General features: G+C 43.0%; 2 long non-coding RNA genes across 2 annotated transcripts; one reads left to right on the top strand and one right to left on the bottom strand.

The window, feature by feature from the left end:
* Positions 1-7574: 7574 nt before the first annotated feature.
* LOC127295597 (uncharacterized) lies at positions 7575-8712 on the top strand. The gene is made up of 3 exons (XR_007847956.2): positions 7575-7840; positions 7964-8140; positions 8296-8712. It is a non-coding gene; the product is annotated as an uncharacterized lncRNA (long non-coding RNA).
* A 3708-nt stretch (positions 8713-12420) lies between these two features.
* Positions 12421-13998, bottom strand: LOC127304758 (uncharacterized). The gene is made up of 2 exons (XR_007853528.1): positions 13278-13998; positions 12421-13157 (listed from the first exon to the last, which is right to left on the bottom strand). It is a non-coding gene; the product is annotated as an uncharacterized lncRNA (long non-coding RNA).
* Positions 13999-17691: the final 3693 nt, after the last annotated feature.

The raw sequence follows: 17691 nt of genomic DNA, 5'->3' as shown, positions 1-17691 counted from the left end.
ACCTCATGTACACATCATTTCACTTTTAACGGAGGCAACCTCGGCATAACCTCTATGACGCTTGTTTAGAGGGAACCCATACTAAGATACACAAACTTCTAGTTAAGCCCTACCCATAATCAGGTATTGTGGGGGTACTTGTATAATTGGAAGGGTATCACATCCGAACCCAATCATCAGTTTTCCTCAAAATTCACCAAGTCATTCATGCCACATTCACCTTCAAATCTTTCAAAGTCATTTCATTTCACATGTTCCCATCTAGAGTAGTCAATTTTATTTAGTTAGCACTAGCAACTAGTCATGAGGGGTGCTATCTAGCTTTGATTGCTCTAAGCTAAGTTTGATGCTCTTGTTATACTCTAGACCAAGTGAATCATAAATCAAAAGTAAACTTTGAAATACAATAAGCAAAATAATTGCAAGGTAACATGGGATAGGTTGATAAGACATAAAGTAAAATGTGATGGTGCCTTGCTCTTGTAGAGCTTTGCATTAGGGTGGTTTGCAAGAATATTAGCTTGCCTTGAGTGGTGTAGTGATCAAAGTTTTCTTCCTCCTCCTGAGAGTAGACCTCCTCCTCCTGGTACTCCTCGGTACTAGCGTCTATATACGAATACGAGGTATACATTCATCACAAAAACATAAATACTAGACTAAACACACCAAATGATTCACACTAGTTACTCTATCACACACATTAATCATAAGAGGGGTTGACTTGTGTTTTAAAACTTGTAAGAGATAATAATTTCCTCTCATTTAAGCTTCTCAAGATTTAAATTCCTCAAATAATAATGTATGATCATAGGTTGACCGAGGTCAACACTTCTCATATATCATTTGGGAAAAAGATTTAAGTGAGATACTCTATCTCATGCAATTTAACTACTACGGAATAATTTAATAGCATGAAGTGGTCTAATATGAGGTTCTACATACTAAGATCATTACCTCATGTTGGACTACTCAAGATAATGATTTAAATGAGAGAGTAACTCTCATACCATTTAAACAATTTAACTTAAGTGATTTAAATGGACTAGAAATGGCTCCATAGCCATTATTTTGCTCTAGTCCATGATCATGCAAACAACTAGGCTACCTTTTTGCATAAACAATTAGAGTATGTAAAATGTGATTTATGAGAGTTGGAATCAACTCAAAATCACTTATGGTTGAATTTTAAATAAAGTTTGAAGTTTGAAAAGGCCCTGCCTTGTTATTTTTACTATTTGAATTCTACAATGATTTTGGAGGTGAGACCAGTGGGGTTGTTTAGATAATTTCATAGGCTTTCTAAATATATAAAATTCATAAAATTTGGTTCAGCCGATTTGAAACTATTCAAGTTTTAGCAAAGCATCTGTAAGCAATTCAAACAATTCTGAAATTCCAATTTGAATGCGTGGGCTTTGGCGGGAAAGCTAAACGGGCCGAAGCGAAAGACAACAGAAAAGCCAGGCCAGTTACGCGTCCAGCGCGAGTGGGCTGCCTGACGAGGGGGGTCCACTCGTCAGTGACTCTTTAACGCGCAAAACGGTACAGCTAGTGTGGGACGTTGGATTAGAAATAGATCGTGCGGTCGTGGATCATCGTCGTCTTCGACGAGATCCCGACGCACTGGCGGCGAGCCTAGGGGTTCGGAGAGCCTACCGGCGTTCCCGCGGTCGACGGCGAGGTGCGCGGCGACGTTGGCGATGACGACGAGGCGACTGGTACAAGCGGCGTGGCGTGGGGAAGCTCCAATCGACGGCGAGGATCTCCGTGTACTGGCGGCCTTAGGCTTCAAATTGGAGCTACTCCGGCGACGATTTGGTTAGCTAACGGGTCGAGGAGAATCAGAGATGGGAGGAGAATGAGATGCTGTGAAGAGTTGGGGTGCAGGAGAGCTCTATTTATAGAGGGGAGGAGGTGCTGCGGGTGCCGAGGAAGGTCGAGCATGGCGCGGCGGTTCCAGTGCGCGAAGGGGCAAGGTGAGGACGGCGTGGTGTAGGCGGCATCATGGCGATGCTCAACGACTAGCTGGCGCGGCAAAAGCGTGAAGGGATCGATCGGGCGCGTGCAATGACTGCCACGGTACTGGCGGCGGAAAGTCGATGAGGACGACGGCGACGGTGCCTATGCGTGCACTTGAGGATGTCTACAGGCTAGAGATTGCAGTGGAGAAGCTTGATGCAGAGATAGAGGGGTACAGGAGGACGGAGGCGACTGGACGAGCTGCCGCTCTGGCGCGTCCAGTACGCGGTGAGCGCGCGTGCTGGCATGGTTTTGGGCGGTTTGGGGGCGCTCTGGCCTGGCCAATGCCAGCCTCGCGTGAGCTCCAGCCGTGCAGCGTGATGATACCCAAGGTCAGGGGAATCTCCAGGACACGAACAAAAAGAGAGAAGAGGGCCAGAGAGATTGAGTGGCATGAGGCCGGCATGGTGCACGGCATGGCTTTGTTATGGCTTTCTACAGGCTTTAAGCACCAATGCAGGTACATGGCTTGATGTAGGTGACACAGAGGAGCACTTATCATCTCAGTACCAAAGTGATTTAGGCTAAAACCTGCTGTGTAATAGGGTGTGTGACATTTGCAAATTGTTGCCTGCCAAGTGCTCGATGAAATGGCCGCATGAACACTTTGTTCAAATTTTGAAATTCTTTTTGGTGAAGTTTATTTAAATAATTAATGGAGTAGAATGGTGGTGGTGGTGGTCAATTTGGTGCAGGTTTGCAAAGTTTCAAATTTGGGATGATCTTCTCTTTATCTCATAGTTGCAACTTGTCTCATTTATATTGGTCAAACTATGCAGAGTCAACCCTAATGGTCAACACCAAAAATGTTCACCTTGATATGTTCTTGGATGAGGTGGAAAGAAGTGAGGGGTTTTGGTTTAGGAATCTTCCAAACTAGGGGCTCAAAGTGGGCAACATTTTATAAACTCCAATTTTGACCATTATCATATGTGAGTGAATTTTGAGATTTCCTTTGATTCGATTTGTGTTTCTTTGATGCAATTACGTTTTGTATTGATATAATAGTGTTTCACAAGCAATGGCACAAGCAAAGGTGGCCTTGGTTAATGATTTGCAAAATTGGCCAAAGTGTATGTGAGTGAAAATGGGTATTTCTCCATTTCTTCTTTTTCTCCCCTTTTGAGTTTCCAAGATCAAACCCTAGGGTTTAAGCATCTTTACTAAGCATTCAAACCAACATCAAGGCAAAAATTCAATTCACTCAAGTATGATTACTATGCACATATGCAACACTAGGCATGGCACTATATTAAATAAAAGTTTTTGTTTGTTGTAAAATTTGAGCAATTGAAATTCCCATCTCTTTATTATGTTGAAACTTGGGATGTTACACATTCACCTGAACCTGAGCTGAAGTCAGAAACGGTAGCTTATATGGCATGCACTGTCCTTCAATCTCTAAAGATCCAGTTGGGTGGTTCGCATGACCAGCTACTCCAAGACATTGTCACTACAAAAGACCAGCCAGCATGCTTCGTCATCTCCTGCCTACTATTTGACAAGCTGACGCACTGCAACTGATGCACTGTTCAATCCCATCAGCATAGAGAGAGGAGTTATATTTATGTCAAGATGATTTATTCTGATTTGGTAAGGTTCCATGATAAGATGTATGGGTAGGGTGAGGCAAGAGCCACATTTTGCAGCATTCACATAGTCTTCGCTCTTGAGCCAGACCTCATGGATGCTTACCTAGTGGTGCAGTTGTCGTGAATTGATATATGTTTTATGATTCGTATGTGCTGTCGTGGAACTGTGATGTGGAGCTACCTTTCTGATGGTTTCTAGGCTTTTGTCTTGAACATGTATTATGGACCTTACCTTATGACTTTCGTATGCGTTTGGCTGTTGATCTGTAGTGTTTGTGGTTGGTTGTCTAATCTATTTGGCACAATCACATTGCAAAGACAACTGTTTTTTTAATTATTATTATGACTTATGTGTTGTGACCAAGCAAGAATATGCAAGTTTAGTTCTCTGACTGATATATATATATATATATATATATATATATATATATATATATATATATAGGAAGCTCAATTGGGGCACCATGGTGCCCAGACACCATACATCATGACCGTACAATTAGATCGTGGGTGCCAGATTATATCATAGGTGTATAAAGGAGATAAAATCACTTTCCAAATATCAATAGGAGATAGAATGCACTTTCCAATTATCAGAAACAGAGACAAAGCACTTCCCAGATTGTTGTGCAGGTTTCCTTTTATGATTCGTGGTGCCCAGGCACCATGGTGCACCAGTTAGTTTACCTATATATATATAATATAGGTAAACTAATAGGACGTGGTTTTGGTACGTAACCTTACCATGGCGCATGCTATTATCACCGTCCATGTGCTTTAGGATTGGTGCTTCTTTTCTCCTATTAGTGTCTAGTGTGACTCATAGAAAAGGAGTGAGAAAGGATTTCTCTCTCCACATGGACCCGTGTTGTGCAGGAATTTTTGAATCTATTGCTGTTTTGGGGTGCATTGTGACATGAGAATTCGACTTGAATTCAAACTAGACCTATCTTCTCTTTCTTAATAAATGGTCCCAATTTCCTGCCCTCACATTGAGCCACGTCACTAGGATAAGTTTGTTGCCGGACCGACGCGCCCTGACATGGCCCGTTGCCCTTCCTCTCCACACGGTACCCCCGAACGGACGTCTAGACCGACACGCCCCGTGGGACTTCCTCTCCAGCCACCGCCCGAACGGAAGCAGACCACGCGCGCGGATCCTCTCCCTTCCCTCTCCAGACGCCACGCCCGAACGGAGGCTGACCCACGCGAGCGGATCCTCTCCCCGGACATCGATCTCTGGTGGCCTTCCTCCACGCCCGAACGGAGGCTGCCCCACGCGCACGGATGCTCTCCCCATCGACATCGATCTCTGGTGGCCTTCATCGCCATATGGCCCGACACCATGGCTCTTCCTCTTCGTCGCGTCCCCATCGATCTCTCCCCATCCATCTCACCCCACCATGGCTCCTCCTCCGTTCGTCCATCGCCAACGCTCGCCCCACTCCGCCTCCCTTCGGCTTCTTCCTTCGCCCCCGCTCGCAAGCCCAACGGCTCTGCTCTCATGCCAATCTCCTCCCATTAAACGCAATAATTCCGTCTTCAAGGCAGTAGAAACTGCTCGGAAAATTTCTTCCGCCGCCGCCGTCTTAAAGCCACGCGATGGTGCTGTCCGCCCCCACAACGAATCGGCCAAACTACGCCGCTGCAGCCAACACGGGCACCTGCTCGAACGCCGGTAGGTACCCCTCTCCATTATTCTTCATCCTTCTTTTTCTAGAATCCCTACATCCCTCACACGAATTTAACAATTTACCAGGTTCATCTCCGCCTACGGAAGTTGTCCCGCCTCCGGATTTCCGCTGCTACCCCAGGCCGTACGGTTTTCTTGGAATTGATTTCGGATTGATTTGTACACCTGTTCATCATCCACAGTGTAGACTGCATTCTTCAACTGGTACGCCTACTGTGATCTCCTCCTCTTCTTTTATGTGGAACGCCATTTGCTAGCAACAAACGAGAAAATCAAGTTACAAATGTTGAAGAGCACATAACCAATGTTACTCTGTTTGAAAATAATGGCCACTTTAGTGTCTTCGTATATATTTGAAATAGTAGTAAAGTTTATCAGAACAATCAAACTTTACACAACCAGATGTAATATGTTGAATATTAGAAGAGGATGGAAGGTAGTAGGCGTGCTCGGACGCAAAGGCTGATTACCATGCCACCCTGCAGAATCCAGCACATTAAAACAAGTACAGATGATTGACATGATGCCTAAGGTAGTACCAGTCGTTTGATACTTAGTACTGATGCCAAAATTCATTATCGATAAATTCCCTTCATCTTTTGTCTAGACAAGCTTGGAGCAATGTTCGTGTGACTCATTTTGGATTAGATTATAATATCTTCTTCCTATCCTTGCCAACTTTGATTGACTTCAGAGTCCACATAAAAACCTTACGAAAGTACAGATATGAATAGACATGCAGTAGTACCATTGGTATGGTGAAGTTCCCAGACCAAACTGATAGGTTTTATATCGCACCTTGGACAAAAAACATAATAGAAGTATCATAATAGTAGTATGTCTCCTCTGTTCTCACTGGTTTGCTTTGCTTAGTACAACAAACTACACGTGTTTTTGGAAGTGCTTCTCAGATTTGTTTATGCCTAAACTTGCCTTCTTTTCAACGGATGCATACCATATGGTTGCTGAGATGCATATGGATTTTACAGTTAAATCACTTGAAATCAGTACCGCATACCTAACTGAATCAAACTACTTAGAGATCAAAGAGAACATATATATATTGCTACTGTTTTAACAAGTGCACATGCGCGTATCCCTGAAGATGCAATGAGCACTTATCCTGAACTGAGGAAAGCTTGGTAATTCCTCATGCTCAGTACAATCTTCTGTGCTGCTTCTTTTTAATTTACATGTATCTGTTCCGAAAAGATGATACCCCGCCGGCGTTGCTGCGGCACACATATCAATAAACTGGTGAATCATAAATAAATAAAAACATGGAGGGATACCGTCTGATAGCACAATTGCATATGCCTGGGAGAACATTGTTCGGCAATTCATGTACACAAATAAATCATAGAATATTATTTACAAAGAGAGTGGTGGAACACAATTTTTTTCATCTGAGTTGTGAAAGAAAAGTTGAATTAGGTGCAGATTCAGATTGCCTTTTACTTAGTTGGACTACTCATTCGGTCCATCCATGCTTACAGAAGGAAAGCAAACATATATCTAACTGTAGAGATTTCATACGAAGAGCAAATGAATAGACTCGCTCCACTCGAACAGTGAGAAAAAAAAGGTAAGTGTTATTCTGAGAATTCATATCCTTATAGATTTTAAAGGCCAAGAGCTTTGCTGATCGTAGCATCCTTATCAGCTAAACACATGATCGTACCAACTGACCCAAACTGTTGGTTCGTACAAAACACATGTCTTCCAGAAATGGTTAAGTGCATATACCAGCACTGGATCAGATAGAAACCACACAATCTGATAAAAATATTTCCTATGGTTATTTATTGGTACATGCCCAGCTTTTGGTATGATAAGATAAATATTGGTTCTTTTTCGTTACTTTTCCGGAATACCAGTGTTCTATTCGCCGATATTTTGCAGTCTGTTTACAAGTCTGTTTACAAGCAGAGAGATTATAGAGAGGAACTTGCATAAAAGGTCTCAATTGAGTGTTTAGGGAGTCAGGCCAGTCCTTCAATTTTCTCTAACTTTCTCTTTCTTTCCCGACAAAAGGTAATTGAATGAACCTTACTTGAAACAAATTCACGAAGGAGATGTCAAAAGCCGCATCTTCAGAAATATTCGCCTACTGTAATCTCCTCCTCTTTATTTGAAATTTACATTTGTTCAGCGTGAATTTATGTGTTATGCTCAGTCCAATCTTCTGTGCTGCTTCTTTTTAATTGACATGTATCTGCTCCGAAAAGATGGATAGCTCTGAAAATATACAACTCCGCGTACGGAATTTGTCGCGCCTCCGGATTTACGCTGCTACCCAGGCTGTGCCATTTTCTTGGAATTCATTTCGTTCAAGCGAATGCGTCGAATTCCAGGTTATGTTGTTCACTGACTGAGGGTATTTTCATTTCCTTGATGTAGCCGCTAATGCTCTTCAGTCTTCATTGCATGGCACCACGAACGAATACTGATCAGTGAAACCTCCAGAATCTTTGTCTTCACTACAATCTTAAGCTACCAGAGATCCAGCAAAATTCGTGCCCTCCAAACCTCCAAGGTAAAATTAGTTCTCTGATTTGATTACAAAGCTTCTCTTAACACTTATTTGTGCTAATTCTTATCTCCCGATCTGCCTCTTAACTTCTTGCCACTCTTGGCAACCTACACATTGGTTTGCAAGGTGCTTGATAAGATTACCATGTGAATTGACAAGATCCTATCTGTATTGGGCTCTTTGTTCGTCGAATCGTAAATGAGGCTCACAGTTTCAATCCAATGTTGTCTGACGGCCTGTAATCCGTATGGCAACGTCAGTTTGGAGCTGCTCTTCGACCGTCGTATCTGCCCACTTTGCTTGGTACAGCCATACCGATTAGTGATTGTGCCTATATCCTTTGTTGGATTTTTATTACTAGCGTTGTCAGCTGAAGAACTCTCAATAGGATGGTTAAATGATGAAAACTGTAAAGATCATGCTCTAATTAAATAATTCTCTTCTTTTCCTTCTTGCAGGTTACAGTCACAAGATCAACTAAAAGAAAAGTGTTTTCCGACGTGTGATCGTGTCCATTGATTTGTGATCGTTTTGCACCACTGGTCCGTGTTGCCCTAAATTATTTGTTACTTTGTTCACTCAATTCATCAGCTGGCCTACCAGTGAACAACGAGGCTCTTCATATCTGCATTCTTGCCCAATTCTGCGCAGCTGGTACTGGCTATAGATTGTATCTTTTGAAGGACAGATTGATTATTCAGTTTAGCTTTAATATAGTTCTGAAGATGTTGACATGATTTTCCTGTCTAGCTTTTATTCAGATTATATTGGAGAATATCAGGTTTATCTGATGCTTCTCACGCACACTAAAACCTATGATACAGTTTGTGAAATATATTTGCTCCAGCAATGGCCATGGCACATATTTCACATTATTTTCGTGTGTCACAATTACTTGGAACTTCTGATGGGTTATGCGTGACTACAAGGTACATCTGGTTATTTGTGTAAATAGGGCATTGTCAATTGGTGCATAAATTGGTGGACAAAATATTACTTTAATTCTATGTGGTCCATCAATTTTCTTTTCTTTTATTTTGAGTCTATTTTTCAACAATTTAGTTTATGGCATTTGTGTATCCCGCTGCAACGGCGCGGGGTATCATCTAGTTTATACATGGTGTGCATAGAGTTGGGCCACGTACGGTGCAGTGGTTTCAAATTAAAGCATCATAGATCAGGGTCAGATATCTGCACCAGCAGGCCCATGTGTCGTTTCCCATTCCAGAAATTTGTCATTCAAATCGGTCTGGCCGTTCGGTTGTTGTTGACATGGCCGACTTGGTTCGGGCCGGTACTGTAGTGGACATCCAGCTCGCCCGTTGCGGTCCGGTACCGGAAGTACAGTACGTGTCCTTGACCAAAACGTATTCTCTCTGTGGCCGCATCCTCGTCCAGTCGTCCTCCCTCTCTTCTGACTCGGAATTCGGCCTCCACCAGCCCAGCGCTATTAGTGAAGAAGAAGGCTCTCCGCGATCTCCCCCATCGCCGGTGGCCACGGTGGCCGGCGGTGAGAGGGAGGGAGTTTTTGACTTGTATAGATCGTCTTCCTAGGTTTCTTTCCCCCCAAATAAAATAGCTTTAGTGTTCCTCTTGGTCCTCATCCTCGTGATGCGCATGTTCAATCTCGAGCCCACATCCCGGCTGAGAGAGGTCTCAACCGGCAGATCCAACGCCATGGAGATGGCTTCCTGGTAGGTCGCAGCGATGGTGAGATGGAGAATAACTGGCCTAGTTATCTGTTGAATTGATGCTCTGAACTTTACAGTTTTTAAGTGGTTCCGTGGTAGCTAGTTTTGTTTGCCGGCGGCGGAAATTTGGGAGTCTGGTTTACACCAGCGTTGTGCTAGTGCCTCCTTGAGGGATTATTGGGTAGTGTTGATAGGGCAACATCAAAATCTCAGGCTAGTAGATTTATTTTCGAAAAGGGGATAGCCCCGTCCTCTGCAGGTTGTTCTGAACATCATGTTCCTGTTCACTAGGTTGGCTGTATTCTGCTCCTTCAAGAAATAAATTTTGTTGTATTTTGTGTTGGTTGGTTTAATGTGTCGTCAGGTTGTATTAGCTCACAATTAGATGTCCAAGATCATCCCTGTAGTTTTACTTGACACACAAAAATAGCTCCATACTACAGGAGTGGGTAAATTTTATACACATACACCAGTGGTCCAGCTTCAGTAACTTCCTTAAACTTTGAAAATTAAGAAAAATGGTTGTGCAAGGTACCATCATGAATACAAGACTGCTTGATTTTTTTACCTTGTCAGTCCTATTGTTTCTCTATATACAGGCATTCTCTTATATCTAACTCATTGTAATTCAGTTTAACGTAGGTAATAGAAAAACAAAACTGTCCAAGGTGATCCTTCATCATCTGATTTTAGTATTTTGCTTAGATCCAATTCAGTTTTTTTTAGTCGCTTTGAGATTTGAGAGACATTTATAGTGTTGGTAAGAGGGGTGGACATGCTTCAGAGTCATTCACTGGCCAACTTCTGAGAAAAATAGCAGTCACGTGATGCTATATTACTATCCCTGTAACTTTCATGGTATAACATTTGGTTCTCATAGGATGGATAAGTACATAGATTTTTTGTGTTTTTTGTTCTGTCTTAGGCGTAGTTCTAAATCGTTTCATATGTTTATTTTTCTTTTGGATACTAATGAACTTCTTTTCCTTCAGAAAACCAAAACTGATCATGGGTGCATATGCACCCTATATGTATAACACATATTTCAAAAAGTAAAAAATTAGGAACAAAAATTTAGCATGTAGAGGGACACGTTCTATGAGTACACGTAAAGTTTCACGTAAAACCGACAAGTTAAAAATGATGAACTGCAACTGCTATTGCAAGATATCGGTGCACGTGATTCCACCATCAGGGAGATTACAGATAAATTACAGGAGACTACCAAGGCAGCTCAAACGGTTGCTTCCGCTGCTCGTTCAATTGATGAACCGAGAAGAATTCTATTGGTATAACTCGAACGTCTGAAACAAGATCGAGAAACTCAAGTTGAATTGTCTTTTCTTAGGGTAATAACCACTAAGGAGACTTGTATGTCGCTAATATGTCATTCAGTACCTCGAGAATAGTGCAACCGATACATCGGTGCGAGACTCAAACAAAAGCACCTAACTTTAATATATGTTGCACATCCCCAAGAGAGCATTGAGTACCTTGGATATAGGGTTTTATGGTTTATTAGGGTTATAGTCCAGTTTATGGTGCCTCGACTAGTATGATCTAGTATTCGATGGTAAAGAGAATCGGTACCGAGTACCCAACTTATGTATATGTCGCACCTCGCTAAAACAATAATCGGTACCTAGGGTTTTCAGTATCCTCGACCACATCAGCGATTGATTTCACCTACATCACCTACCATCGAGGTAAGTCGTACCTTTAAAAAAAGGGTTTTCGGTATCTAGACTATAATGAAATCGGTTTGGTAAAAATCATAGAGAAGCACCCAACTTATGTATATGTCGCACCTCGCTAAAACAACAATCAGTACCTAGGGTTTTTGGTACCGTCGACCACATCAACGATTGATTTGATCTACAACACCTACCATAGAGGTAAGTCGTACCTTCATAAAAGGGGTTTTCGGTGCCTTGACTATAATAAAATTGGTTCATCGATAAAACTCATAAATAAGCACCCAACTTATGTATATGTCGCACCTCACTAAAACAACAATTGGTACCTAGGGTTTTCATTACCCTCGACCACATCAGCGATTGATTTAATCTACAACACCTACCATGATCTGCTGCCATGATCCCCGATGACCTCAAGTGCTCGACATACAAGTCCTTCCAGATGAAGAACCTGCATGGTGAAAACTCCTGCAGAGAAGGCATAATTATCAGGATATTTTCTCATGATGCATGGAAAAGGCTGAACAGTATAATAAGGCAAAAATCAATGCATTCTTAGGAGGGTGCTATAAATCTCTCAAAAGAAGGAGGGCTATTAACGTCAAGTGCCTGCCCCAATTATTTTGCTTGACCGATCGCTACAAGTTTTAGTGTGCAAGTAGATGAAAAAACAATCCCGAAGCAGTCTCCTATTCAGTTTACAAGATGATATACATACAACAACTCCTTAATTAACATGTGGCATTTCCAGCATAGTTTTTAATTGATCATACGTCGGTGTTGATCAACTCTAAATTCCAAAGTGCTCTTAAATTCCAGTTTCAAGGCATGGTGTTATTGTTCCTGAAAGACTTCTCCCCAATTCCCATAACTAACGAGACATAGAACCGTGCCTGATTAATAACAGCAGAGAAATTATGAACAAGAAGGGCTTCTAACTAGCATACTGGATACACAACAATTCTTGTACTAGTAGATCCGGGGGTTGTACCATGTGGACGTCAGCTTGGAGACTACATATCTCTGAACAGCAACGCGATGAACATACACAATTCAGAAAAACAAAACCGGAACATGAATATGAGGATAAGAACAACCAAACTCAGGGCAATCAGATTCGACACCACGAGCATGTTCAGTACAGTGGTACTTGTGTAAATATGCAGTTTCACACAGGTGCCAAGTGCAAGCTGTATTAGAACATTGTAATGTAATAATCAAAATCTCCAATCCAATGATCAGGTAGACTGAAGAACAAGAAACCAATGCCCAAAGATGCAGTAGTAACATGAAATCAGATTCGTTTCAAAAAAAAAACATGAAATCAGATGTCTAAGAGAAAAATCATTACAAGTTAGCAGTGACTCTCAGACTCACTGTATCCACTACTTCAGTAGCACAGCATTGGCAGTGAGCTAACTGTATTAATTTAGCGTCAGGTAACTAACTGTATCTCAACTTCTTGGAAGCACACGTATAGCAGCCCTAGATGCAAAACCAGCAAAACAACACCAGTTCAAAACCGCCAGGTGATGCATCAACCGTAGCCTCCAGCAAATGGTGAATCGATGTAGCCCAAAAGAACATCCACAAATCACAATCACCTGACAAACTGAACTGCAACACCACCAGGTGATGCATCAACTGTAGCCTCCAGCAAATGGTGAATTGATGTAGCCCAAAAGAACATCGAAAAATCACAACCACCTGATAAACTGAACTGCAGCATGGTTAACTGTCGACTTTACACCACTCTGAACTGCGTCAGTACCTCTGATCGAGATGGGAGGTGACCACAGGGGAACATGGAAGATGGTCGGGCACTCGGGCAAGGCATAGACACCTCACTCCGGCGGCGGGAGGCGCAGGTGAACTGTTGGGCACACACCACCGGACGGCCTCCAGCTCCAGGGCGGACCATCGGACTACCACCTACACACGCACACACCAGACTGAATTGATTATAGCACGGCAGAGTATGTCAAACTAAAAAATAACATTGACAGCATCCGTCGGCGATGGACTGCTGGGAGAGGCACGAGGAGGACTTACCGTGGGCGCGTGGTGGACTGATGGGCGACAGGACAGTCGCTGGCGTGGAAGTTCAGAGGGCGTTGGACTTCAGCAACCGCGGTGGCACGAGTTGTACGTGGCCGCGCCGGAGGGAGATGGAGGCGGCGCGCCTGCAGTAGATGGAGGCGACCGCGCCGGCGGGAGGTGGAGGGGGCACGCCGGCGTTCATCCCCATCGATGCTCCCAGCTCAAGCTCCGCATCCGTGCTCCTCACGGAGATCAGCCACGACGCCGCGACCCTGCGTGCTCCGGCCCGCCGCCACCCAGGCTACTGCGACCAATTCTCTCTCGCCAATCCAGAATCTTGGATTGAGGGCGTCACCGGATCCTCGAGATGCAGGAAAGGGGCAGGCCGCCACCAGAATCCGTGCGATGTAGGGGAACCGCTGGGCGCTGCCGGCCACCGTGATGGGCAGGGATTGGTGGCAGATGGAAGGGTGGAGGCGCGGCGGAGAGGGAGGGGATGGCGGGGGAGGTGGGTGCCGAATGAAATGGACGGCCGCCACTGGACTCCGCGCGATGCAGGGAGGTAGAGGGGGATGGATCGACACGGGAAGAAGCTGCCACGACGCTACATGCCAAATTCAACGGGCCCATCACAGAAACGGACGAGCACAACGGCTCTCCACTATGCACAGCGCAGAGACTGGGTGCCGGTCTGCCGGGGAGTCAGACCTGTAGCAGGGCATCGGGCCACTAAATAAGAATCAGCCCATTTAGAAATCTTTTTCCTATTCTTAGCACGGATCTTGGCACATAAGGGAACTGCAATGATAGCTAGCGCTGCAGTTTGGTTACATACGAAAGCTTTTGTCTATATATATATATATATATATATATATATATATAGGACATATTAATGCTACACCCGGGTGTAGTTACTCCCACGTGTGTTTCACACAATCTAGGTAGTATCTATCATACCGAAGATTATATACATGTAGTATGAAGTATACAAGAATATTTTGGTAGTATATATACTACTTTGTAGGTAGTATGTACATTTTTTTACGTACACTATTTATTTACGTATAAATATGCATGTATTTTGTATATATAGTGCAAACTATGGGTGTATTTAACTTTTTTTCACCAAAGTTGGCATGGAGTATCTTAGATATAGTGTACGAATATACTCAAACCAATAAAGTATGTTATATACTTCCGTATGGTAGTATATGAGACGTGGGTGTAGTTACACACAGGGTCCGTGAAGGAAAAAACAATGACAGAACCGCGTGCGTTCCTCCTCCCGCAACGTGCAAAAAAACCGCTGAGGAGAAAAATAAAACTCCCATACGACTCGCACGAACGACTCCACCCTTGCGGCCTGTCCACACGTCTTGTCGTTCCTCGGCCGCTGCCGACTAGGCCCCGATCTAGGCGAGAAACCACCTCCTCGCGCCGCCCACTAGGCATCGCTGCATCGGCAGCCAGGAAGAGGATATGCCGGCGGCGGGGAAAGATAGAGGAGGTGCGGCGAAGGACACAAAAAATCCCCTGCATCCAGCCCGTTGGCCGCCCTCCAAATCCTCCAATCATCCTCACGGTGGAGAAGCTGGAGATCGTGCGGCGCCTCCAATCCTCCTCCTGCTTGGACAAGAATCCATCAATCTCCTCGTGCTACGCTGCCTCCAGCGTGGTGTCCCCTTCCCGAGCTTCTCAACCACGAACAAGTTCTGCTCTGTATCTTGTGCGACGATGCTGGCTCGCGGGATGTGCGATGGTGAGCTACCTCTGATTGTTTGGTACATTTAGTGACAGAAAGGCGATGGGGAGGTAGCATCACATGTAGAAAGTATCATCGCTTTGTGATATGGGCATGTTCCTTTCCAAATTCATGTAGTACAAGTAGATGATTATATGAGTAAAAGGAAAAAATGATTCAGCGAAGAAGCAACCCTTCATTGGATAATTTGTGTATGTAATGTCCTAATGAGTAGATTGCACAATTAAGTTTTTTTTTTTTGCATTACCTCCAAACGTCCAGAGAGAGAGGAAAACGCATCTTAGTAATTACAATATCTGCATCAGTTTCCTTAGTGCAGTATTTGTACATATATGATACTTTTGCAAAGATCCATGCAAATGTAACCTTTTCTACCCACATTGTTTTAGTGGAAATATATACATGTTACTTGCAGTGATACTTGAGACAATTCTTCAGAATACCGCGAGTACCGCATTCCCAAATTCAAGTGGATCTTCATTTTTCTTGCTTAATAGGAGCATCGCCCCGGATTCTTGCTTAGCTGTACTCATTATGTGCCACTCTGTATTATTCCGAATTTCTACAGCAAATCAGAATGTGAACTACAATATTTTCCATCTGATCTTGGTACTGCCATCTATTGTTAAATGTTAATACGAATTATCACACTATTGCACCGTAAAGACATGTCAATCAAAAACTTATTGCCATTTGGATTCAATTGACCCATGGATTTAATGTTTTAAACCTATTAAATGTTATTGCTAAGGTTTAATGTCATATCGTAGCAACGCACGGGCTTTGTAATATATATATATAGGAAGCTCAGTTGGGGCACCATAGTGCCCGGGCACCAAACGTGTATTTCGTACATACCTGGAGTGTACGTGTCTAAATTACACATACCTAAGATTTACATACCTAACATATACACATACAAGTTACACATACCTAACATTTACATACTTAACATACACACATGCAAGTTACACATACCTAATATATATATACACGTATCAGTGTACGTACACCTTAGGTATGCAATACCTTAGGTATGTATCACTTGAGTATGCATATCTTAGGTATGTATATCTTAGGTATGTGTAACTTAGGTATGTATACCCTCAGGTATGTGTACTACAAAGCAAAAATACGCGTATCTACATATATATAGGACATATTTATGCTACACCCGGGTGTAGTTACTCCCACGTGTGTTTCACACAATCTAGGTAGTATCTATCATACCGAAGAGTATATACATGTAGTATGAAGTATATAAGAATATTTCAGTACTATATATACTATTTTGTAGGTAGTATGTACACTTTTTTACGTACACTATTTCTTTACGTATAAATATGCATGTATTTTGTATATATAGTGCAAACTATGAGTGTATTTAATTTTTTTTCACCAAAGTTGGTATGGAGTATCTTAGATACAACATATGAACATACTCAAATTGATAAAGTATCATATATACTTTTGTATGATCGTATATGAGAGATGGGTGTAGTTACACCCAGGAGTAGGAAGTATTTATCCTATATATATATATATATATATATATATATATATATATATATATATATATATATATATATATATATATATATATATATATATATATATATATATATATATATATATATATATATATATATATATATGCACTATTCTGAAAACCAGTGCTCGTAATATTATTCTGAGCATCTCCGGCCCCTATATAAGAATTACGTAGGAAGGCCCGCTCCGACCGAGACCCCCCCGACCAATCTCCACCGCCTCGATCCCGCCCCGCTTCCACCCCGTCCCCGCCGCCACCTCGCAAACCGCCGCCACCCCGCGCCCGCACCCCGCCTCGCCCCGCCTCCGCCTCGCCGCCCCCGCCTCCGGCGCCGTCGCGGAGCGACCGAGCTCGCGCGGCGACCGAGCTCGCGCGGAGCGACCGAGCTCGCCCGAGCACACGATATGTTCTTCTCCGGCGAGCCAAATTCTTCTCCGGCTCTAGATCCCGGCCGAATTCTTCTCTGGCGCGGCCCCCTCTTCTCCGGCGAGTCTCTTGAGGGATCTCTGCAAATTCTTCAGCTCTGGGATCCTTCTCTGCAAATGCTGCAGTGCCAAAATCATAGTTGAAATGTTGGATTTTTCTAAATAAATTGTCTGAATTCAAGAAATCCAAGCAAATGGATCCTCCAAAATCTAAGAAGATGCAGAATCGACGGAAAAAAGTTGAAGATGTCGTTCCTACAAGATCTTCACCTCGATTTGCTCACAAATCTACTTTGCTCTCAGATAAAATAAGGGAAACATGTATATCTGCAGCAGTTACACCTTTGAAACGAAGTACATCTGAACAAAATGAGGTGAGATAATGTTGTACAGCTAGAAACTATAATCTTGAACTTCTCAGTGTACTTCTCTGCTTCTACTTGTCGAATATTGAAACTGTACTTATTCTGTATGCTTATTGTACTTCTCTGCTTCTACTGCAACTCCAGTACTTCTCTTTGAACTTAGTAATTACTGTGTCCTGTACTTCTCTGTTTTGCTAGTTGTACTTAGTAATCCTTTTGACTTGTACTTCTCTGTTTTGCTAGTTGTACTTAGCACTTGAACTTAGTAATCCTTTTGTCCTGTACTCCTCTGTTTCAGCACATGAACTTTAGTAAATTGAAC

Source organism: Lolium perenne, chromosome 1 (genome assembly GCF_019359855.2).
Source record: "Lolium perenne isolate Kyuss_39 chromosome 1, Kyuss_2.0, whole genome shotgun sequence".
NCBI classification, from domain to species: domain Eukaryota; kingdom Viridiplantae; phylum Streptophyta; class Magnoliopsida; order Poales; family Poaceae; genus Lolium; species Lolium perenne.
Note: the sequence above shows the minus strand (reverse complement) of the source record. Positions and strands in the feature narration are given on the sequence as shown.